This window comes from Diabrotica undecimpunctata, chromosome 3 (genome assembly GCF_040954645.1).
Source record: "Diabrotica undecimpunctata isolate CICGRU chromosome 3, icDiaUnde3, whole genome shotgun sequence".
Lineage (NCBI taxonomy): Eukaryota > Metazoa > Arthropoda > Insecta > Coleoptera > Chrysomelidae > Diabrotica > Diabrotica undecimpunctata.
The window spans coordinates 71,354,050-71,378,934 of record NC_092805.1 but is presented as its reverse complement, the minus strand read 5'-3'; positions in this window follow the sequence as shown (position 1 = coordinate 71,378,934).

Sequence of the window (24,885 nt, the reverse complement as noted above, 5' to 3'; positions counted from 1 at the left end):
TTTAAAGAATATCTAGTAAATCAGGCATGAAACTTTTTATACTGAGTAGGTATACAAAAAAAACAGAAAAACTAATTAGGTGTCCGATAAATTAACGATCTAGGCTCAAGGCCACATGATACATATGAGAAAACTCGGATTTTACACTTTTAATATTTCAAAAGACAATGAAAATATCAATAAAATGATAGGCCTATAAAACTAAATGATTTAATTGCTCACCTGGGTTTTAAATAATCATTTCTATAGATTTGGAAGTCGGTTTTTCAATCAAGATTCTTTATCATCTGTTCTAATTTCTCCCTTGATGTTCGGGGAAAATATTAAATCCAATCCCAGATTTCTACCCGATTTAAAGACAAAAAAAATGCCGGTTAAGGCTTGGAGAAATACACCTCTCTGCGTGAGTAGTTGGCCAATACTGACCTTCGCCGAGCACCTCTTGATCATTTTAGTTTGCGCATCGTCTCATCTATTGCCCATAAACGTTTCATAAACGGGATTCTGAGGGGTTTTAGGATTTCAATAATAAATTATATTAATTAATTATATGTTAGCAGTTGTGACTGCTACATCCTCCCTCAACTCCAGAAAAAAAAAGGAAAACTTTCCACTTACCAGAAGTTTCCTTTTTTTTTTATTGTCTAGGACAATCTAGCCTTAAAGACAAACCAGACGATAAATATGATGAAGCCGAAACGTTGTGGTGTCAACCACAAGGATTTTGAGCTTATCAGCCACACTGTTTACTCATTAGATGGGATAAAAGTAATGACACTGACAGACGTACAGTAGACAGACAGCATGTGATCTATTTAATAATGCGTGATTTACCAAAAAAAAATTAAAATAATTTAATTTATTTGGACAAAGTATTAAGAAAAGTAAAAAAAACATATAACCCAATCACTTAGGTACTTTCTAAATATAATTCAATAACTTTATAGCAATATCAATCTCAATACCAATATATTCAATATAATTCAATTCAACCTTATATAGAGTAAATTAACCTTCGACAATACTTAAATTCTATATTTCCAAGTATTAGTAAAACTATAAATAAACTACACTACTGAGGTGTGTTAACAACCTCTAAAAGATAGGACCAAGAACCATTCACAACACAAACTCAAACAAAGTCCTATCAATTTTACCCAACGTTGACACTAGAGCAAACAGATTCTATCAATCACTCAAGAGTTCAATGAGGGCTTAATTTATTAGGACTAGTTGAAACTATATTACTACAAACCTAAACATCTATATGATATGGTTCTGGATATCAGCAACATATTCGAAAATTCAAGGTAAAAGATAATTCAATACATCTACTTGCTTTAGCAGCGGTAGGAAAAACACACAATCGGTAAAGGCACTAGCAAGCCTAGATACTAGCAAGCCCACTATACTTATGGTATAGGGTATGCTAAAAAAAAAATAAGTAAGTTAACTGCAATCCCAACTCGTAGTAAAGAATATGCACAAAAGGTAAAAGATAATTGCAAGTCCAGATCTACTCATGGTAGAGGATATGCACAAAACTCACTTCTACCAGCTATACACTTGGTAGAAGGAAAGGTAAAAGAGATCCTAACTGTAATACCCAAACTGTACTATTGACGTGGTCCAATTCTTTACTCACGACAAGAACAGTAAAGGACAGATTTTTAGGACTCCATAATCAAGATAAAGATAAGATATATATTCATAAGATATAGATAAGAAATAAACTTATCAAGGTAAAGGTAAAGATAACTAACTTAAGGTAAAGGTATGAGATAAACCAATTAAGGTAAAGGTACGAGATAAACTTAATTAAGGTAAAGATAAAGGTACACTCAAGGTAAAGATAAACTCACATCTACCAATCCGTACGAATGGTAGGTAGACAGGTACAAACTCAAGATACTAAGATATGTTAAACTCAAATTCTTGAGAAGATAACAACATAGGAGATAACAAACCAAGTTAAACAGACTTACTTATTGCTGAATATCAGAACGATCCAATTCTAAATGACACATTCTAATTTCAACCTAAGAGACATTCAAGAAACAACTAATATGTATAGATATATTTCTGAGCCAAGTGAGGGCACACATCCAGGGTGATCAATCCTGAACCCACGCTAAAACACCGACACAGTAAGTGAATATGAATGCATAAGCTTTATGGCCATGGTCCACAAAACCATACAACACTATTAAAGAAAATATTTGGAATGTTTTCCGCATTATCCCTGTAAATATCTATTCAACTCAAGATGGGGAAATTCCCATATATCCATCCTGTACTCCTATGATATGCAGTTGGACTTTTTAGAGAAAACAAACAACAAAATTAACAAGTCCATAAACTAAGATAATAACCAACATTAAGATAAGATAAAAAAAATAGAAGGCAAAATAGCACTACTCTTATTGTTTTGCCAGGTAAACAAAAATAGATAAACCGATCTTAAATAACCAAACTGGTACAGCATTGATAAAGGACCAGTTAATCTTCATCTGAAGATGAAGAATCCAAATTATCTGACAAGTTATGTGGACCTACTGTCTTGTCCTCCAGTAAGTCTTTGACATGAAACCTTCCTAGTTTCCTGCCAGTGGAAGTTTCCTTCAACTCATAAATTAAAGGAGAAATGACCTTAATAACTGTGCAAGGTATGTACTTCTGACATAACTTGGCCGATTGAAAGTTCACTTTATCAGATTTGACAAAGTTTCTTTTCAACACAGAATCTCCAATTCTGAAGGATAACTCTCGCTTTCTCAAGTCATAATGGCATTTATTTCTAGAATAAGATGCTTTCAAACGTTTGCGAACATCCACATAAATATCAGGAAGATGCTGGATATCTTCTAAACGGTGTAATTTATCTGATATAGTGGGAAAGTTATTGGCATTTTCTGAAATTGTACCAAAATAATCACCAGAAAGAGGAACATGACGACCAAACATCAAATAAGATGGAGGACATTTGGTTATTTCGTGAGAAGAAGTCCTGATAGCCTGTACTATAGAGTGGATATGAGTATCCCAAGCTCTTTGATCAGGAAAGGAATATGACCTTAAAGCAGTCACGATTGATTTATTAACTCTATCGGTATGATTGACTTGTGGATGATAGTTCGCATTGTACCAGATCTTTTGGACATTATATTTAGACATGAGGTCGCGAAAAGCCTTAGCTGTGAACTGTGGTCCGTTATCGCAAGACACGATCTGTGGAACACCATAAATTAAGAAAACCTCATTCTCAAGATACTTGATAATGGATGAAGTAGTTGCCTTAGACATAGTATGAACCAAAGGAAATTTTGTAAAATAATCAACAACTACCAAGGCATACTGAGAACCTTTATAAGACCTAGGATAAGGACCAATGAGATCTAAAGATATAAGTTGAAATGGAAAATCAATCCGTCGATAACTACCCATTAAACCTGGTTGGGGAAGATTTGTCGGTTTGCATGTAGCACAGATTTTGCATTTAGCGATATAGCTACGTACAGTTTGACGCATCTTCGGCCAGTAATAGAGTTCCGATATACGACGGAAAGTTTTGTAAAAACCAAAATGAGCTGCAGTAGGATGGTCATGAAAAGTGGCCAAAACCTCTGCTCTATTAGGAGTTGGAACGACTATCTTCCAATCCGACATTCCAGTAAGGGCATCCATGGAACTGAAGACATGTTTATACAAAACACCATGTTTAACTTTAAAATCAGGAAATTTACCTGGTACATTCTGTACATCATACAACATTTTTCGATACCAGTCATCTGGTTGCAAGGAAGATAAATCTAACAAATTAATATCGAACGTTCTAGAGAGTGCATCAGCGACTACTACACCTGCAGCTTTACGATGAATAATCTTATAATCATATTGTGCCAATTTTAAAATCCACCTAGCCAAACGAGGAGATGGGTTCTTCATATTCTGTAACCACACCAAACTACTATGGTCAGTTATGACCGTGAAAGAACGACCCTCAAGAAAATATCTGAAATGTTCAATACCAGTAATTATAGCTAGCAACTCTTTTTCAGTTGTAGTATAATTTTTCTGGGCTTTATTTAATTTCTTGCTTGTATAAGCTATAGGGTGTTCTTCTCCATCTACCATTTGATAGAGTACACCTCCAGATGCAGTGTTAGAACAATCTGTCATCAGATAAAAAGGCTTAGTAAAATCTGGGGCTACCATAACAGGAGAATTTGTGAGAGCCTCCTTGATTTTAATGAAAGCTTCATTAGCCTCAGGAGTCCACACAATATTTTGTCCCTTTTTACGATTTTGAAGTAAATCTGTGATAGGAGACAACAAGGTCGAATAAGACTTAACAAACTTCTTATAATAACCAACCATTCCTAACAATCGACGGACCTGAGTGGTATTTTTAGGCACAGGAAAATCCCGAATCGCTGATATCTTATCAGGATCAGTACGAAGACCCTGAGAATCTACAACATATCCTAAAAACTTAATAGAGTCACGACAAAAGCTGCTTTTATCCAAATTAATAGTCAAATTTGCGTCTTTTAAACGCTGAAACAACTGCTGCAATACAGAGATATGAGTTTCGAAATCAGGAGTAATGACAAGAATGTCATCAAGATAGTATTGACAAAATGGGTCTAAAGCAGGACCTATTACCAAATCCATTAATCGACACATAGTCTGAGGAGCAGACACAAGACCAAAAGGCATTGTAGTGAACTGATACAATCCTTTGCCATTTACTGCAAATGCAGTAAGCTTTTTACTCTCCTCGCTGAGAGGAATCTGTAAAAACGCCTTCTTTAAGTCGATAGATGAAATAAATTTTGCATTCTGTAATTTACTTAGGATGATATCTATACGAGGTATAGGATAAGCATCTCTGTTCATAGTTATACCGTTAAGTTTACGTCCGTCAAAACAGACACGAAAAGTCCCATCTTTCTTTTTTGTCAGCCACAGAGGGCTACAAAAAGAAGAAGTACTGGGCTCAATAATACCTAACTTAAGCATTTCATCTACCTCCTTTACTAAACTTTCATGCCAGGCTTGAGGCAAGGGATATTGATATTGCCTGAAGGGCTTAGACGAACCAACATCAATGTGATGTTCGATGAGATGAGTTCGACCTAACTGATTTCTCGATGAGATAGTAGAGAATGATGTGATGACACTATTTAACTGCTCTAATTCCTGAGCATTAAGTCGACTCATATCTTTAACAGCATTGACACAAGAGATATTGGAAGAAGACACAGATAAGGAAAATTCAGTAAAATTTAATTCACTATTAAAAGTTTTCAGAAAATCCATACCTAGGATGACTGAATTCTTAACTGAAGGAATAACAAAGAATGTAATCATTCTTTTACAAAAACTAACAGAAATCTCAGTAGTGAATTGACCTAAAATTGGTTGAATTTGACCATCAGCTGTAGTCACTTGCAAACTTTGATCTATTCCTATATTTACATTTGAATTCTGGAGAAATTCCAGACCTAGAGAACCTAAAATAGAGATATTGGACCCTGTGTCCAGTAAAGCTAAACAAGAATGTCCTAAGATAGATATCTCAAGATATGGACGATTATCCTTGTTTTTTCGAACTAACAATGAGTTTATATCTAAATCAACAAACGACGACAAGAGATTACTTGAAGAATTACGGTGTTCATGCTCAATTAACGTTGTCCTCTCTTCGGTTGGTATTTGCCGTTCTGTGGTCTTTTGTCTTTCGGTAGAGCGTGAGATGTTTGGCTTGTGGAAGCTTGGGCATCCAGACTCGAGAAACTGGTTCCTTGGTTTTGAGGAGTTTGGACAGTGTTTGTATTCCCTGTATTTTGACGAGGAGTAGGAGCCAGGGCCAACCCACCCCTTCTGTCGTTTCCCGAACAGAATTCACACTCAAATTTACGGACACCTTGACGTCCACAACCATAACAGAACCGAATTCTAGGCTCAGAACATTCGTAATACCCATGTCCTGACTGACAACAATTCCAACAGGTAAGCTTCGAATTAAAAGAAGAGACATTACCAGACCGAGAATAGTTAGGCCTACCAGAATAGGATGAGTCATTATTTCTGAAATTTCTACTATTACTAGACCGTGAATAATTGGGTCTATCAGAATAAGATGAGTCATTATTTCTGAAATTCTGATGAATAGGGACTCTAGACACGTTGTCAGAAGACCATGACAAAACTTCCTCTAACTTCTTACACTTTTCCGTTAAGTCAGCAATTGAAGAAATATCTGTAAGTGCCAGACTAGAATGATACGATGGCAACAAATTTTTTCTAATGATCCTTATGATATGTGACTCAGACAAAGGAGTCTCCAACCGTTTACACAAACTAACAATCTCATTTACAAATATAGTTACCTTCTCCTGTGGAGCTTGTTTTCGAGACTTAATTTCATCAAGAAGATTGTCCTCATAGTTATATGGAAGAAAATCTGACCTAAGTTTGGCAACTAACTCTTGCCATGAAGCAAAACTACCTCGGTTATTGAGATACCAAGTGAAGGCTGAATCCTTAAATAAATCGGCAGCAGAAGAGTAACACTCTTCCTCGCTGTTACCACGCGCTATACGCAGACATTCTACCTTCTCTAAGAAACTAACAACATTTTCATTATCTTGACCTGAAAAATGGACACCCCATTTATGAATAGGAGCAGACTTAACGAAGGGAAATGGATTTACTGAAACACTAGCATTATGAGGAGTTGACTGTGCCTGTGGAATCACTTTACAATCAAGTTCACCTTCCAGAATCAGAACCCTGAAATTAAGAGACCTCTTCACTTCCTCCTCTTCCTCTGTTGTAGCTTCTAACAGATGGACTCTAGCTGCAACATGACCTAAGCGAGAAGTATAGCGAGCATAGGCAGTATCACTAGGAGAACCCACAAAAGAACCAATTTTGACCACCAGATCTGCAAGAGTAACCTCTATTTCCGCAATCTCGTCCTTAAAATTAAGATGGGAAGCAGACAGAACAGCATAACTCCGATTTGCTGCAGCTTGCTTTAATGCACCACGCAACACTACCCTTTTCCTTTCCACTGTTGTCAAAGATGTATCGTTTAAGTGCCGGACTCTCAACTCGTACTCTAATTCTGGACCTAACAGATGCTCTACCTTGAAAGCAGACATTTTATACAACTTGGAAATATACCAGAAAATATATGAGGAAAACTATGATAAAATAGGTAAAGTCTAACTTACTCTATGTTTCCAGGTTATTATTATAATTGAATTATTTTACCAGTAATGTTTGCTTGTTTATCCAGTCGTGAACTCAGATGCAAGGTACGGCTACAATCCCTGAGAAACCTAGAAATTTCAAAAAATGTCACTTCCAGACAGTGGTGAATTACTTTGGTGCTACTCCGGACTTTTATAGTGTTAAGATAGTTAAATTTAAAATATTTAAATAATTTTCCTTTTTAATATATACTTATGTTATTTATTATTAATCCAATATGGATATTTAGTTAATCAAAAAAGCAATTTATTCAGTCTACCCACAATATAGCAAAACAAGGGTACTACGGGTATATTTAATAGAGAATGTAGATAAACTAAATATTGAAATACAAAAACCAATGTTGCAGTTAAGAAACCAAGAGTTAAAGAACACAGCTGAAAATTAAAATACAACACCAAAGGTACACAACCAGAAATTAAAGTGGGAGAAAAAAAAAAAAACCAAAGATATAAAGCCAAAAGTATGTGCAAAAAAAAGAGGCCCCACGTTTGGGTCTAGCCAATTGAAACAACTTAAATTCAGTTGGGCCTCTTTTTTTTGCACATACTTTTGGCTTTATGGAAAATTATTTAAATATTTTAAATTTAACTATCTTAACACTATAAAAGTCCGGAGTAGCACCAAAGTAATTCACCACTGTCTGGAAGTGACATTTTTTGAAATTTCTAGGTTTCTCAGGGATTGTAGCCGTACCTTGCATCTGAGTTCACGACTGGATAAACAAGCAAACATTACTGGTAAAATAATTCAATTATAATAATAACCTGGAAACATAGAGTAAGTTAGACTTTACCTATTTTATCATAGTTTTCCTCATATATTTTCTGGTATATTTCCAAGTTGTATAAAATGTCTGCTTTCAAGGTAGAGCATCTGTTAGGTCCAGAATTAGAGTACGAGTTGAGAGTCCGGCACTTAAACGATACATCTTTGACAACAGTGGAAAGGAAAAGGGTAGTGTTGCGTGGTGCATTAAAGCAAGCTGCAGCAAATCGGAGTTATGCTGTTCTGTCTGCTTCCCATCTTAATTTTAAGGACGAGATTGCGGAAATAGAGGTTACTCTTGCAGATCTGGTGGTCAAAATTGGTTCTTTTGTGGGTTCTCCTAGTGATACTGCCTATGCTCGCTATACTTCTCGCTTAGGTCATGTTGCAGCTAGAGTCCATCTGTTAGAAGCTACAACAGAGGAAGAGGAGGAAGTGAAGAGGTCTCTTAATTTCAGGGTTCTGATTCTGGAAGGTGAACTTGATTGTAAAGTGATTCCACAGGCACAGTCAACTCCTCATAATGCTAGTGTTTCAGTAAATCCATTTCCCTTCGTTAAGTCTGCTCCTATTCATAAATGGGGTGTCCATTTTTCAGGTCAAGATAATGAAAATGTTGTTAGTTTCTTAGAGAAGGTAGAATGTCTGCGTATAGCGCGTGGTAACAGCGAGGAAGAGTGTTACTCTTCTGCTGCCGATTTATTTAAGGATTCAGCCTTCACTTGGTATCTCAATAACCGAGGTAGTTTTGCTTCATGGCAAGAGTTAGTTGCCAAACTTAGGTCAGATTTTCTTCCATATAACTATGAGGACAATCTTCTTGATGAAATTAAGTCTCGAAAACAAGCTCCACAGGAGAAGGTAACTATATTTGTAAATGAGATTGTTAGTTTGTGTAAACGGTTGGAGACTCCTTTGTCTGAGTCACATATCATAAGGATCATTAGAAAAAATTTGTTGCCATCGTATCATTCTAGTCTGGCACTTACAGATATTTCTTCAATTGCTGACTTAACGGAAAAGTGTAAGAAGTTAGAGGAAGTTTTGTCATGGTCTTCTGACAACGTGTCTAGAGTCCCTATTCATCAGAATTTCAGAAATAATGACTCATCTTATTCTGATAGACCCAATTATTCACGGTCTAGTAATAGTAGAAATTTCAGAAATAATGACTCATCCTATTCTGGTAGGCCTAACTATTCTCGGTCTGGTAATGTCTCTTCTTTTAATTCGAAGCTTACCTGTTGGAATTGTTGTCAGTCAGGACATGGGTATTACGAATGTTCTGAGCCTAGAATTCGGTTCTGTTATGGTTGTGGACGTCAAGGTGTCCGTAAATTTGAGTGTGAATTCTGTTCGGGAAACGACAGAAGGGGTGGGTTGGCCCTGGCTCCTACTCCTCGTCAAAATACAGGGAATACAAACATTGTCCAAACTCCTCAAAACCAAGGAACCAGTTTCTCGAGTCTGGATGCCCAAGCTTCCACAAGCCAAACATCTCACGCTCTACCGAAAGACAAAAGACCACAGAACGGCAAATACCAACCGAAGAGAGGACAACGTTAATTGAGCATGAACACCGTGATTCTTCTGTAGTTTCTTCAAGTAATCTCTTGTCTTCGTTTGTTGATTTAGATATAAACTCATTGTTAGTTCGAAAAAACAAGGATAATCGTCCATATCTTGAAATATCTATCTTAGGACATTATTGTTTAGCTTTACTGGACACAGGGTCCAATATCTCTATTTTAGGTTCTCTAGGTCTGGAATTTCTCCAGAATTCAAATGTAAATATAGGAATAGATCAAAGTCTGCAAGTTACTACAGCTGATGGTCAAATTCAACCAATTTTAGGTCAATTCACTACTGAGATTTCTGTTAGTTTTTGTAAAAGAATGATTACATTCTTTGTTATTCCTTCAGTTAAGAATTCAGTCATCCTAGGTATGGATTTTCTGAAAACTTTTAATAGTGAATTAAATTTTACTGAATTTTCCTTATCTGTGTCTTCTTTCAATATCTCTTGTGTCAATGCTGTTAAAGATATGAGTCGACTTAATGCTCAGGAATTAGAGCAGTTAAATAGTGTCATCACATCATTCTCTTCTATCTCATCGAAAAATCAGTTAGGTCGAACTCATCTCATCGAACATCACATTGATGTTGGTTCGTCTAAGCCCTTCAGGCAATATCAATATCCCTTGCCTCAAGCCTGGCATGAAAGTTTAGTAAAGGAGGTAGATGAAATGCTTAAGTTAGGTATTATTGAGCCCAGTACTTCTTCTTTTTGTAGCCCTCTGTGGTTGACAAAAAAGAAAGATGGGACTTTTCGTGTCTGTTTTGACGGACGTAAACTTAACGGTATAACTATGAACAGAGATGCTTATCCTATACCTCGTATAGATATCATCCTAAGTAAATTACAGAATGCAAAATTTATTTCATCTATCGACTTAAAGAAGGCGTTTTTACAGATTCCTCTCAGCGAGGAGAGTAAAAAGTTTACTGCCTTTGCAGTAAATGGCAAAGGATTGTATCAGTTCACTACAATGCCTTTTGGTCTTGTGTCTGCTCCTCAGACTATGTGTCGATTAATGGATTTGGTAATAGGTCCTGCTTTAGACCCATTTTGTCAATACTATCTTGATGACATTCTTGTCATTACTCCTGATTTCGAAACTCATATCTCTGTATTGCAGCAGTTGTTTCAGCGTTTAAAAGACGCAAATTTGACTATTAATTTGGATAAAAGCAGCTTTTGTCGTGACTCTATTAAGTTTTTAGGATATGTTGTAGATTCTCAGGGTCTTCGTACTGATCCTGATAAGATGTCAGCGATTCGGGATTTTCCTGTGCCTAAAAATACCACTCAGGTCCGTCGATTGTTAGGAATGGTTGGTTATTATAAGAAGTTTGTTAAGTCTTATTCGACCTTGTTGTCTCCTATCACAGATTTACTTTAAAATCGGAAAAAGGGACAAAATATTGTGTGGACTCCTGAGGCTAATGAAGCTTTCATTAAAATCAAGGAGGCTCTCACAAATTCTCCTGTTATGGTAGCCCCAGATTTTACTAAGCCTTTTTATCTGATGACAGATTGTTCTAACACTGCATCTGGAGGTGTACTCTATCAAATGGTAGATGGAGAAGAACACCCTATAGCTTATACAAGCAAGAAATTAAATAAAGCCCAGAAAAATTATACTACAACTGAAAAAGAGTTGCTAGCTATAATTACTGGTATTGAACATTTCAGATATTTTCTTGAGGGTCGTTCTTTCACGGTCATAACTGATCATAGTAGTTTGGTGTGGTTACAGAATATGAAGAACCCATCTCCTCGTTTGGCTAGGTGGATTTTAAAATTGGCACAATATGATTATAAGATTATTCATCGTAAAGCTGCAGGTGTAGTAGTCGCTGATGCACTCTCTAGAACGTTCGATATTAATTTGTTAGATTTATCTTCCTTGCAACCAGATGACTGGTATCGAAAAATGTTGTATGATGTACAGAATGTACCAGGTAAATTTCCTGATTTTAAAGTTGAACATGGTGTTTTGTATAAACATGTCTTAAGTTCCATGGATGCCCTTACTGGAATGTCGGATTGGAAGATAGTCGTTCCAACTCCTAATAGAGCAGAGGTTTTGGCCACTTTTCATGACCATCCTACTGCAGCTCATTTTGGTTTTTACAAAACTTTCCGTCGTATATCGGAACTCTATTACTGGCCGAAGATGCGTCAAACTGTACGTAGCTATATCGCTAAATGCAAAATCTGTGCTACATGCAAACCGACAAATCTTCCCCAACCAGGTTTAATGGGTAGTTATCGACGGATTGATTTTCCATTTCAACTTATATCTTTAGATCTCATTGGTCCTTATCCTAGGTCTTATAAAGGTTCTCAGTATGCCTTGGTAGTTGTTGATTATTTTACAAAATTTCCTTTGGTTCATACTATGTCTAAGGCAACTACTTCATCCATTATCAAGTATCTTGAGAATGAGGTTTTCTTAATTTATGGTGTTCCACAGATCGTATCTTGCGATAATGGACCACAGTTCACAGCTAAGGCTTTTCGCGACCTCATGTCTAAATATAATGTCCAAAAGATCTGGTACAATGCGAACTATCATCCACAAGTCAATCATACCGAAAGAGTTAATAAATCAATCGTGACTGCTTTAAGGTCATATTCCTTTCCTGATCAAAGAGCTTGGGATACTCATATCCACTCTATAGTACAGGCTATCAGGACTTCTTCTCACGAAATAACCAAATGTCCTCCATCTTATTTGATGTTTGGTCGTCATGTTCCTCTTTCTGGTGATTATTTTGGTACAATTTCAGAAAATGCCAATAACTTTCCCACTATATCAGATAAATTACACCGTTTAGAAGATATCCAGCATCTTCCTGATATTTATGTGGATGTTCGCAAACGTTTGAAAGCATCTTATGCTAGAAATAAATGCCATTATGACTTGAGAAAGCGAGAGTTATCCTTCAGAATTGGAGATTCTGTGTTGAAAAGAAACTTTGTCAAATCTGATAAAGTGAACTTTCAATCGGCCAAGTTATGTCAGAAGTACATACCTTGCACAGTTATTAAGGTCATTTCTCCTTTAATTTATGAGTTGAAGGAAACTTCCACTGGCAGGAAACTAGGAAGGTTTCATGTCAAAGACTTACTGGAGGACAAGACAGTAGGTCCACATAACTTGTCAGATAATTTGGATTCTTCATCTTCAGATGAAGATTAACTGGTCCCTTATCAATGCTGTACCAGTTTGGTTGTTTAATATCGGTTTATCTATTTTTGTTTACCTGGCAAAACAATAAGAGTTGTGCTATTTTGCCTTCTATTTTTTTTATCTTATCTTAATGTTGGTTATTATCTTAGTTTATGGACTTGTTAATTTTGTTGTTTGTTTTCTCTTAAAAGTCCAACTGCATATCATAGGAGTACAGGAAGGATATATGGGAATTTCCCCATCTTGAGTTCTGAGTTGAATAGATATCTACAGGGATAATGCGGAAAACATTCCAAATATTTTCTTTAATAGTGTTGTATGGTTTTGTGGACCATGGCCATAAAGCTTATGCATTCATATTCACTTACTGTGTCGGTGTTTTAGCGTGGGTTCAGGATTGATCACCCTGGATGTGTGCCCTCACTTGGCTCAGAAATATATCTATACATATTAGTTGTTTCTTGAATGTCTCTTAGGTTGAAATTAGAATGTGTCATTTAGAATTGGATCGTTCTGATATTCAGCAATAAGTAAGTCTGTTTAACTTGGTTTGTTATCTCCTATGTTGTTATCTTCTCAAGAATTTGAGTTTAACATATCTTAGTATCTTGAGTTTGTACCTGTCTACCTACCATTCGTACGGATTGGTAGATGTGAGTTTATCTTTACCTTGAGTGTACCTTTATCTTTACCTTAATTGAGTTTATCTCGTACCTTTACCTTAATTGGTTTATCTCATACCTTTACCTTAAGTTAGTTATCTTTACCTTTACCTGGATAAGTTTATTTCTTATCTATATCTTATGAATACATATATATATATATATATATATATATATATATATATATATATATATATATATATATATCTTATCTTTATCTTGATTATGGAGTCCTAAAAATCTGTCCTTTACTGTTCTTGTCGTGAGTAAAGAATTGGACCACGTCAATAGTACAGTTTTGGGTATTACAGTTAGGATCTCTTTTACCTTTCCTTCTACCAAGTGTATAGCTGGTAGAAGTGAGTTTTGTGCATACCCTCTACCATGAGTAGATCTGGACTTGCAATTATCTTTTACCTTTTGTGCATATTCGTTACTACGAGTTGGGATTGCAGTTAACTTACTTATTTTTTTTTTTTTAGCATACCCTATACCATGAGTATAGTGGGCTTGCTAGTATCTAGGCTTGCTAGTGCCTTTACCGATTGTGTGTTTTTCCTACCGCTGCTAAAGCAAGTAGATGTATTGAATTATCTTTTACCTTGAATTTTCGAATACATTGCTGATATCCAGAACCATATCATATAGATGTTTAGGTTTGTAGTAATATAGTTTCAACTAGTCCTAATAAATTAAGCCCTCATTGAACTCTTGGGTGATTAATAGAATCTGTTCGCTCTAGTGTCAACGTTGGGTAAAATTGATAGGACTTTGTTTGAGTTTGTGTTGTGAATGGTTCTTGGTCCTATCTTTTAGAGGTTGTTAACACACCTCAATAGCGTAGTTTATTAATGGTTTTACTAATACTTGGAAATATAGAATTTAAGTATTGTCGAAGGTTAATTTACTCTATATAAGGTTGAATTGAATTATATTGAATATATTGGTATTGAGATTGATATTGCTATAAGGTTATTGAATTATATTTAGAAAGTACCTAAGTGATTGGGTTATATGTTTTTTTTACTTTTCTTAATACTTTGTCTAAATAAATTAAATTATTTTAATTTTTTTTGGTAAATTACGCATTATTAAATAGATCACATGCTGTCTGTCTACTGTACGTCTGTCAGTGTCATTACTTTTATCCCATCTAATGAGTAACCAGTGTGGCTGATGAGCTCAAAATCCTTGTGGTTGACACCACAACGTTTCGGCTTCATCATATTCATCGTCTGGTTTGTCTTTAAGGCTAGATTGTCCTAGACAATAAAAAAAAAAAAGGAAACTTCTGGTAAGTGGAAAGTTTTCCTTTTTTTTCTGGAGTTGAGGGAGGATGTAGCAGTCACAACTGCTAACATATAATTAATTAATATAATTTATTATTGAAATCCTAAAACCCCTCAGAATCCCGTTTATGAAACGTTTATGGGCAATAGACGAGACGATGCGCAAACTAAAATGAGCAAGAGGTGCTCGGCGAAGAGTCAGTTTTGGCCAACAACTCAAGCAGAGAGGTGTATTTCTCCAAGCCTTAACCGGCATCTTTTTTGTCTTTAAATCGGGTAGAAAATCTGGGATTGGATTTAATATTTTCCCCGAACATCAAGGGAGAAATTAGAACAGATGATAAAGAATCTTGATTGAAAAACCGACTTCCAAATCTATAGAAATGAATATTTAAGACCCGGCTTCCAAATCTACTGAAATAATTATTTAAAACCCAGGTGAGCAATTAAATCATTTAGTTTTATAGGCCTATCATTTTATTGATATTTTCATTGTCTTTTGAAATATTAAAAGTGTAAAATCCGAGTTTTCTCATATGTATCATGTGGCCTTGAGCCTAGATCGTTAATTTATCGGACACCTAATTAGTTTTTCTGTTTTTTTGTATACCTACTACTCGGTATTAAAAGTTTCATGCCTGATTTACTAGATATTCTTTAAATGCGCAGACGCAATAAATAGACAGGATGACAGTCAGCTGATAAAATAAAATGTTTGTTTGTTGTGGTAATTCGATGTAAGAGTATGTGTTGACAGTCATCTTTGGGTGCCTTGATGTTTCTCTAAATGTTATTTTTTGTAGATTTCACCCGATTAGGATAACGTTTAATACTAGAATTAGTTTAACCAAACACCTAATTCAACCCATTGGAAACCAGGAACCGATTGTCTCCAGAACCACAGCGTTCCTCTTCATTCGTTTTTTTTTCGGAGCCTCAAGGATCGTCAGAGTCTTAAGGGGACTTATCCAGGACCGCTGTAGTGTTGTGACAGACAGTAACAACTAGTTTCTCAGGGTTAAGGTTTTTCTTGTAATTTACAACTTTGTATATGCATATACCAAGGTTAGTACTTATTACAGTTTTTGTAACATCTATAAAAGTTAGGTAAATAGCTATTAATTAATTAAATTAGATTCATTGTTAGGGAAGGGGTTAATGATTTTTGTATAGCGGTTTTTAAAAGGGAAGGGAAGAAATTTATGTATCAGGGTTTTTAAAAATTATATATATATCTTTCCGAGTCTGTTGGCCATACTCATCACACTTGATCACTTTAGATATCTCCCAGCATCTGTGTGTAAGCATAACACTTACACATAGATCTGGTGTTTAGCTGCTTCGACACATATTAGTCGTATATTTGTTAGGTAAGATAGTTTCTTTTGTATAACCGTCACGGTTTTTTTTTAGTATTTATATTCCCTACCTTACCTATCTAGGATTTAACTTTCGTAACTAACCTTAGTGTTAAGATTTCGCTTCTCCCATGGACTTAGATTATATATTTACTAATACACCTTTTCGTTTGGCCCAGTAGTGGGGATATCTAATTTTGTCGTGGCTTTTTGGTCCTCGCATACCGTAGCCCCACTACTGTAATTATATTTTCTATATATAGATATAGGTGAGTTTTGTTAGTTGTTAATATTATAAATATATTTGTTACAAGTAGTTTTGCTTTTATTTCAGTTCCTGCTTACAATTATAATATAGCAGAACAAGGTCAATAGTGTCTTTTCGGTTTTTAAACATTATTACAGGGTATTAAATCAATAGTACTTTATTCCTTGTTGTTCATAACTTCATTTATTTTTTTGTTAATTTCCTTCAGAAATTAGCTGGCGCCCATTTTAGTATTTTCCTAGGCATCTCCGTATATTCTCTTATCTTACCCCTTTTATAGTTCCAGATTTTCCGGTGCATTATTATATTGTATTCTTTTGGTTAAAAGATCTCTTTTCCCCTTATCTCAAAGCCAAATTCTAGTGTCGTGAGGCTAGCCCGAATTCGTGCTTGAGGTTTTGTGTCTCTGTGTTCTTTTGAGCTAAGCCATTCGTTTTATTATAACTTCTTTGCTAGTTCTTCTCTAATTGATCATCTCCTTCTCCATATACCACCCCTAAATTTTATTTAGGTTTCAATTGGCGCTTTTGCGTTTGCAACCTAAGTTGTTTCAATTGGCTTTTCAATTGATCCTACTCACGACAAGAACAGTAAAGGACAGATTTTTAGGACTCCATAATCAAGATAAAGATAAGATATATATATATATATATATATATATATATATATATATATATATATATATATGTATTCATAAGATATAGATAAGAAATAAACTTATCCAGGTAAAGGTAAAGATAACTAACTTAAGGTAAAGGTATGAGATAAACCAATTAAGGTAAAGGTACGAGATAAACTCAATTAAGGTAAAGATAAAGGTACACTCAAGGTAAAGATAAACTCACATCTACCAATCCGTACGAATGGTAGGTAGACAGGTACAAACTCAAGTTACTAAGATATGTTAAACTCAAATTCTTGAGAAGATAACAACATAGGAGATAACAAACCAAGTTAAACAGATCAATTGGCAAAGGATCAATTGAAGAAATATCTGTAAGTGCCAGACTAGAATGATACGATGGCAACAAATTTTTTCTAATGATCCTTATGATATGTGACTCAGACAAAGGAGTCTCCAACCGTTTACACAAACTAACAATCTCATTTACAAATATAGTTACCTTCTCCTGCGGAGCTTGTTTTCGAGACTTAATTTCATCAAGAAGATTGTCCTCATAGTTATATGGAAGAAAATCTGACCTAAGTTTGGCAACTAACTCTTGCCATGAAGCAAAACTACCTCGGTTATTGAGATACCAAGTGAAGGCTGAATCCTTAAATAAATCGGCAGCAGAAGAGTAACACTCTTCCTCGCTGTTACCACGCGCTATACGCAGACATTCTACCTTCTCTAAGAAACTAACAACATTTTCATTATCTTGACCTGAAAAATGGACACCCCATTTATGAATAGGAGCAGACTTAACGAAGGGAAATGGATTTACTGAAACACTAGCATTATGAGGAGTTGACTGTGCCTGTGGAATCACTTTACAATCAAGTTCACCTTCCAGAATCAGAACCCTGAAATTAAGAGACCTCTTCACTTCCTCCTCTTCCTCTGTTGTAGCTTCTAACAGATGGACTCTAGCTGCAACATGACCTAAGCGAGAAGTATAGCGAGCATAGGCAGTATCACTAGGAGAACCCACAAAAGAACCAATTTTGACCACCAGATCTGCAAGAGTAACCTCTATTTCCGCAATCTCGTCCTTAAAATTAAGATGGGAAGCAGACAGAACAGCATAACTCCGATTTGCTGCAGCTTGCTTTAATGCACCACGCAACACTACCCTTTTCCTTTCCACTGTTGTCAAAGATGTATCGTTTAAGTGCCGGACTCTCAACTCGTACTCTAATTCTGGACCTAACAGATGCTCTACCTTGAAAGCAGACATTTTATACAACTTGGAAATATACCCAGAAAATATATGAGGAAAACTATGATAAAATAGGTAAAGTCTAACTTACTCTATGTTTCCAGGTTATTATTATAATTGAATTATTTTACCAGTAATGTTTGCTTGTTTATCTAGTCGTGAACTCAGATGCAAGGTACGGCTACAATCCCTGAGAAACCTAGAAATTTCAAAAAATGTTACTTCCAGACAGTGGTGAATTACTTTGGTGCTACTCCGGACTTTTATAGTGTTAAGATAGTTAAATTTAAAATATTTAAATAATTTTCCTTTTTAATATATACTTATGTTATTTATTATTAATCCAATATGGATATTTAGTTAATCAAAAAAAGCAATTTATTCAGTCTACCCACAATATAGCAAAACAAGGATACTACAGGTATATTTAATAGAGAATGTAGATAAACTAAATATTGAAATACAAAAACCAATGTTGCAGTTAAGAAACCAAGAGTTAAAGAGCACAGCTGAAAATTAAAATACAACACCAAAGGTACACAACCAGAAATTAAAGTGGGAGAAAAAAAAAAAAACCAAAGATATAAAGCCAAAAGTATGTGCAAAAAAAAGAGGCCCCACGTTGGGCGCCAATTGAAACAACTTAAATTCAGTTGGGCGCCAATTGAAACAACTCAAGTTGCAAACGCAAAAGCGCCAATTGAAACCTAACCAAATTGCAAACGCAAAAGCGCCAATTTAAACCTAAATAAAATTTAGGGGTGGTATATGGAGAAGGAGATGATCAATTAGAGAAGAACTAGCAAAGAAGTTATAATAAAAGAATGGCTTAGCTCAAAAGAACACAGAGACACAAAACCTCAAGCACGAATTCGGGCTAGCCTCACTACACTAGAATTTGGCTTTGAGATAAGGGGAAAAGAGATCTTTTAACCAAAAGAATACAATATAATAATGCACCGGAAAATCTGGAACTATAAAAGGGGTAAGATAAGAGAATATACGGAGATGCCTAGGAAAATACTAAAATGGGCGCCAGCTAATTTCTGAAGGAAATTAACAAAAAAAAAAATAAATGAAGTTATGAACAACAAGGAATAAAGTACTATTGATTTAATACCCTGTAATAATGTTTAAAAACCGAAAAGACACTATTGACCTTGTTCTGCTATATTATAATTGTAAGCAGGAACTGAAATAAAAGCAAAACTACTTGTAACAAATATATTTATAATATTAACAACTAACAAAACTCACCTATATCTATATATAGAAAATATAATTACAGTAGTGGGGCTACGGTATGCGAGGACCAAAAAGCCACGACAAAATTAGATATCCCCACTACTGGGGCCAAACGAAAAGGTGTATTAGTAAATATATAATCTAAGTCCATGGGAGAAGCGAAATCTTAACACTAAGGTTAGTTACGAAAGTTAAATCCTAGATAGGTAAGGTAGGGAATATAAATACTAAAAAAAAACCGTGACGGTTATACAAAAGAAACTACCTTACCTAACAAATATACAACTAATATGTGTCGAAGCAGCTAAACACCAGATCTATGTGTAAGTGTTATGCTTACACACAGATGCTGGGAGATATCTAAAGTGATCAAGTGTGATGAGTATGGCCAACAGACTCGGAAAGATATATATATATATATATAAATTTTTAAAAACCCTGATACATAAATTTCTTCCCTTCCCTTTTAAAAACCGCTATACAAAAATCATGAACCCCTTCCCTAACAATGAATCTAATTTAATTAATTAATAGCTATTTACCTAACTTTTATAGATGTTACAAAAACTGTAATAAGTACTAACCTTGGTATATGCATATACAAAGTTGTAAATTACAAGAAAAACCTTAACCCTGAGAAACTAGTTGTTACTGTCTGTCACAACACTACAGCGGTCCTGGATAAGTCCCCTTAAGACTCTGACGATCCTTGAGGCTCCGAAAAAAAACGAATGAAGAGGAACGCTGTGGTTCTGGAGACAATCGGTTCCTGGTTTCCAATGGGTTGAATTAGGTGTTTGGTTAAACTAATTCTAGTATTAAACGTTATCCTAATCGGGTGAAATCTACAAAAAATAACATTTAGAGAAACATCAAGGCACCCAAAGATGACTGTCAACACATACTCTTACATCGAATTACCACAACAAACAAACATTTTATTTCATCAGCTGACTGTCATCCTGTCTATTTATTGCGTCTGCGCATTTAAAGAATATCTAGTAAATTAGGCATGACAGTTTTTATACCGAGTAGGTATACAAAAAAAAACAGAAAAACTAATTAGGTGTCCGATAAATTTATGATCTAGGCTCAAGGCCACATGATACATATGAGAAAACTCGGATTTTACACTTTTAATATTTCAAAAGACAATGAAAATTTCAATAAAATGATAGGCCTATAAAACTAAATGATTTAATTGCTCACCTGGGTTTTAAATAATTATTTCAGTAGATTTGGAAGCCGGGTCTTAAATATTCATTTCTATAGATTTGGAAGTCGGTTTTTCAATCAAGATTCTTTATCATCTGTTCCAATTTCTCCCTTGATGTTCGGGGAAAATATTAAATCCAATCCCAGATTTTCTACCCGATTTAAAGACAAAAAAATGCCGGTTAAGGCTTGGAGAAATACACCTCTCTGCTTGAGTTGTTGGCCAAAACCGACTTTAGTGAGCGCCTCTGGACCTGTAGTTTGCGCATCGTACCGTCTATTGCCCATGAACGTTTCATAAACGGGATTCTGAGGGGTTTTAGGATTTCAATAATAAATTATATTAATTAATTATATGTTAGCAGTTGTGACTGCTACATCCTCCCTCAACTCCAGAAAAAAAAAGGAAAATTATTTAAATATTTTAAATTTAACTATCTTAACACTATAAAAGTCCGGAGTAGCACCAAAGTAATTCACCACTGTCTGGAAGTAACATTTTTTGAAATTTCTAGGTTTCTCAGGGATTGTAGCCGTACCTTGCATCTGAGTTCACGACTAGATAAACAAGCAAACATTACTGGTAAAATAATTCAATTATAATAATAACCTGGAAACATAGAGTAAGTTAGACTTTACCTATTTTATCATAGTTTTCCTCATATATTTTTCTGGTATATTTCCAAGTTGTATAAAATGTCTGCTTTCAAGGTAGAGCATCTGTTAGGTCCAGAATTAGAGTACGAGTTGAGAGTCCGGCACTTAAACGATACATCTTTGACAACAGTGGAAAGGAAAAGGGTAGTGTTGCGTGGTGCATTAAAGCAAGCTGCAGCAAATCGGAGTTATGCTGTTCTGTCTGCTTCCCATCTTAATTTTAAGGACGAGATTGCGGAAATAGAGGTTACTCTTGCAGATCTGGTGGTCAAAATTGGTTCTTTTGTGGGTTCTCCTAGTGATACTGCCTATGCTCGCTATACTTCTCGCTTAGGTCATGTTGCAGCTAGAGTCCATCTGTTAGAAGCTACAACAGAGGAAGAGGAGGAAGTGAAGAGGTCTCTTAATTTCAGGGTTCTGATTCTGGAAGGTGAACTTGATTGTAAAGTGATTCCACAGGCACAGTCAACTCCTCATAATGCTAGTGTTTCAGTAAATCCATTTCCCTTCGTTAAGTCTGCTCCTATTCATAAATGGGGTGTCCATTTTTCAGGTCAAGATAATGAAAATGTTGTAGTTTCTTAGAGAAGGTAGAATGTCTGCGTATAGCGCGTGGTAACAGCGAGGAAGAGTGTTACTCTTCTGCTGCCGATTTATTTAAGGATTCAGCCTTCACTTGGTATCTCAATAACCGAGGTAGTTTTGCTTCATGGCAAGAGTTAGTTGCCAAACTTAGGTCAGATTTTCTTCCATATAACTATGAGGACAATCTTCTTGATGAAATTAAGTCTCGAAAACAAGCTCCGCAGGAGAAGGTAACTATATTTGTAAATGAGATTGTTAGTTTGTGTAAACGGTTGGAGACTCCTTTGTCTGAGTCACATATCATAAGGATCATTAGAAAAAATTTGTTGCCATCGTATCATTCTAGTCTGGCACTTACAGATATTTCTTCAATTGCTGACTTAACGGAAAAGTGTAAGAAGTTAGAGGAAGTTTTGTCATGGTCTTCTGACAACGTGTCTAGAGTCCCTATTCATCAGAATTTCAGAAATAATGACTCATCTTATTCTGATAGACCCAATTATTCACGGTCTAGTAATAGTAGAAATTTCAGAAATAATGACTCATCCTATTCTGGTAGGCCTAACTATTCTCGGTCTGGTAATGTCTCTTCTTTTAATTCGAAGCTTACCTGTTGGAATTGTTGTCAGTCAGGACATGGGTATTACGAATGTCCTGAGCCTAGAATTCGGTTCTGTTATGGTTGTGGACGTCAAGGTGTCCGTAAATTTGAGTGTGAATCCTGTTCGGGAAACGACAGAAGGGGTGGGTTGGCCCTGGCTCCTACTCCTCGTCAAAATACAGGGAATACAAACACTGTCCAAACTCCTCAAAACCAAGGAACCAGTTTCTCGAGTCTGGATGCCCAAGCTTCCACAAGCCAAACATCTCACGCTCTACCGAAAGACAAAAGACCACAGAACGGCAAATACCAACCGAAGAGAGGACAACGTTAATTGAGCATGAACACCGTGATTCTTCTGTAGTTTCTTCAAGTAATCTCTTGTCGTCGTTTGTTGATTTAGATATAAACTCATTGTTAGTTCGAAAAAACAAGGATAATCGTCCATATCTTGAGATATCTATCTTAGGACATTCTTGTTTAGCTTTACTGGACACAGGGTCCAATATCTCTATTTTAGGTTCTCTAGGTCTGGAATTTCTCCAGAATTCAAATGTAAATATAGGAATAGATCAAAGTTTGCAAGTGACTACAGCTGATGGTCAAATTCAACCAATTTTAGGTCAATTCACTACTGAGATTTCTGTTAGTTTTTGTAAAAGAATGATTACATTCTTTGTTATTCCTTCAGTTAAGAATTCAGTCATCCTAGGTATGGATTTTCTGAAAACTTTTAATAGTGAATTAAATTCTACTGAATTTTCCTTATCTGTGTCTTCTTTCAATATCTCTTGTGTCAATGCTGTTAAAGATATGAGTCGACTTAATGCTCAGGAATTAGAGCAGTTAAATAGTGTCATCACATCATTCTCTTCTATCTCATCGAAAAATCAGTTAGGTCGAACTCATCTCATCGAACATCACATTGATGTTGGTTCGTCTAAGCCCTTCAGGCAATATCAATATCCCTTGCCTCAAGCCTGGCATGAAAGTTTAGTAAAGGAGGTAGATGAAATGCTTAAGTTAGGTATTATTGAGCCCAGTACTTCTTCTTTTTGTAGCCCTCTGTGGTTGACAAAAAAGAAAGATGGGACTTTTCGTGTCTGTTTTGACGGACGTAAACTTAACGGTATAACTATGAACAGAGATGCTTATCCTATACCTCGTATAGATATCATCCTAAGTAAATTACAGAATGCAAAATTTATTTCATCTATCGACTTAAAGAAGGCGTTTTTACAGATTCCTCTCAGCGAGGAGAGTAAAAAGTTTACTGCCTTTGCAGTAAATGGCAAAGGATTGTATCAGTTCACTACAATGCCTTTTGGTCTTGTGTCTGCTCCTCAGACTATGTGTCGATTAATGGATTTGGTAATAGGTCCTGCTTTAGACCCATTTTGTCAATACTATCTTGATGACATTCTTGTCATTACTCCTGATTTCGAAACTCATATCTCTGTATTGCAGCAGTTGTTTCAGCGTTTAAAAGACGCAAATTTGACTATTAATTTGGATAAAAGCAGCTTTTGTCGTGACTCTATTAAGTTTTTAGGATATGTTGTAGATTCTCAGGGTCTTCGTACTGATCCTGATAAGATGTCAGCGATTCGGGATTTTCCTGTGCCTAAAAATACCACTCAGGTCCGTCGATTGTTAGGAATGGTTGGTTATTATAAGAAGTTTGTTAAGTCTTATTCGACCTTGTTGTCTCCTATCACAGATTTACTTCAAAATCGGAAAAAGGGACAAAATATTGTGTGGACTCCTGAGGCTAATGAAGCTTTCATTAAAATCAAGGAGGCTCTCACAAATTCTCCTGTTATGGTAGCCCCAGATTTTACTAAGCCTTTTTATCTGATGACAGATTGTTCTAACACTGCATCTGGAGGTGTACTCTATCAAATGGTAGATGGAGAAGAACACCCTATAGCTTATACAAGCAAGAAATTAAATAAAGCCCAAAAAAATTATACTACAACTGAAAAAGAGTTGCTAGCTATAATTACTGGTATTGAACATTTCAGATATTTTCTTGAGGGTCGTTCTTTCACGGTCATAACTGACCATAGTAGTTTGGTGTGGTTACAGAATATGAAGAACCCATCTCCTCGTTTGGCTAGGTGGATTTTAAAATTGGCACAATATGATTATAAGATTATTCATCGTAAAGCTGCAGGTGTAGTAGTCGCTGATGCACTCTCTAGAACGTTCGATATTAATTTGTTAGATTTATCTTCCTTGCAACCAGATGACTGGTATCGAAAAATGTTGTATGATGTACAGAATGTACCAGGTAAATTTCCTGATTTT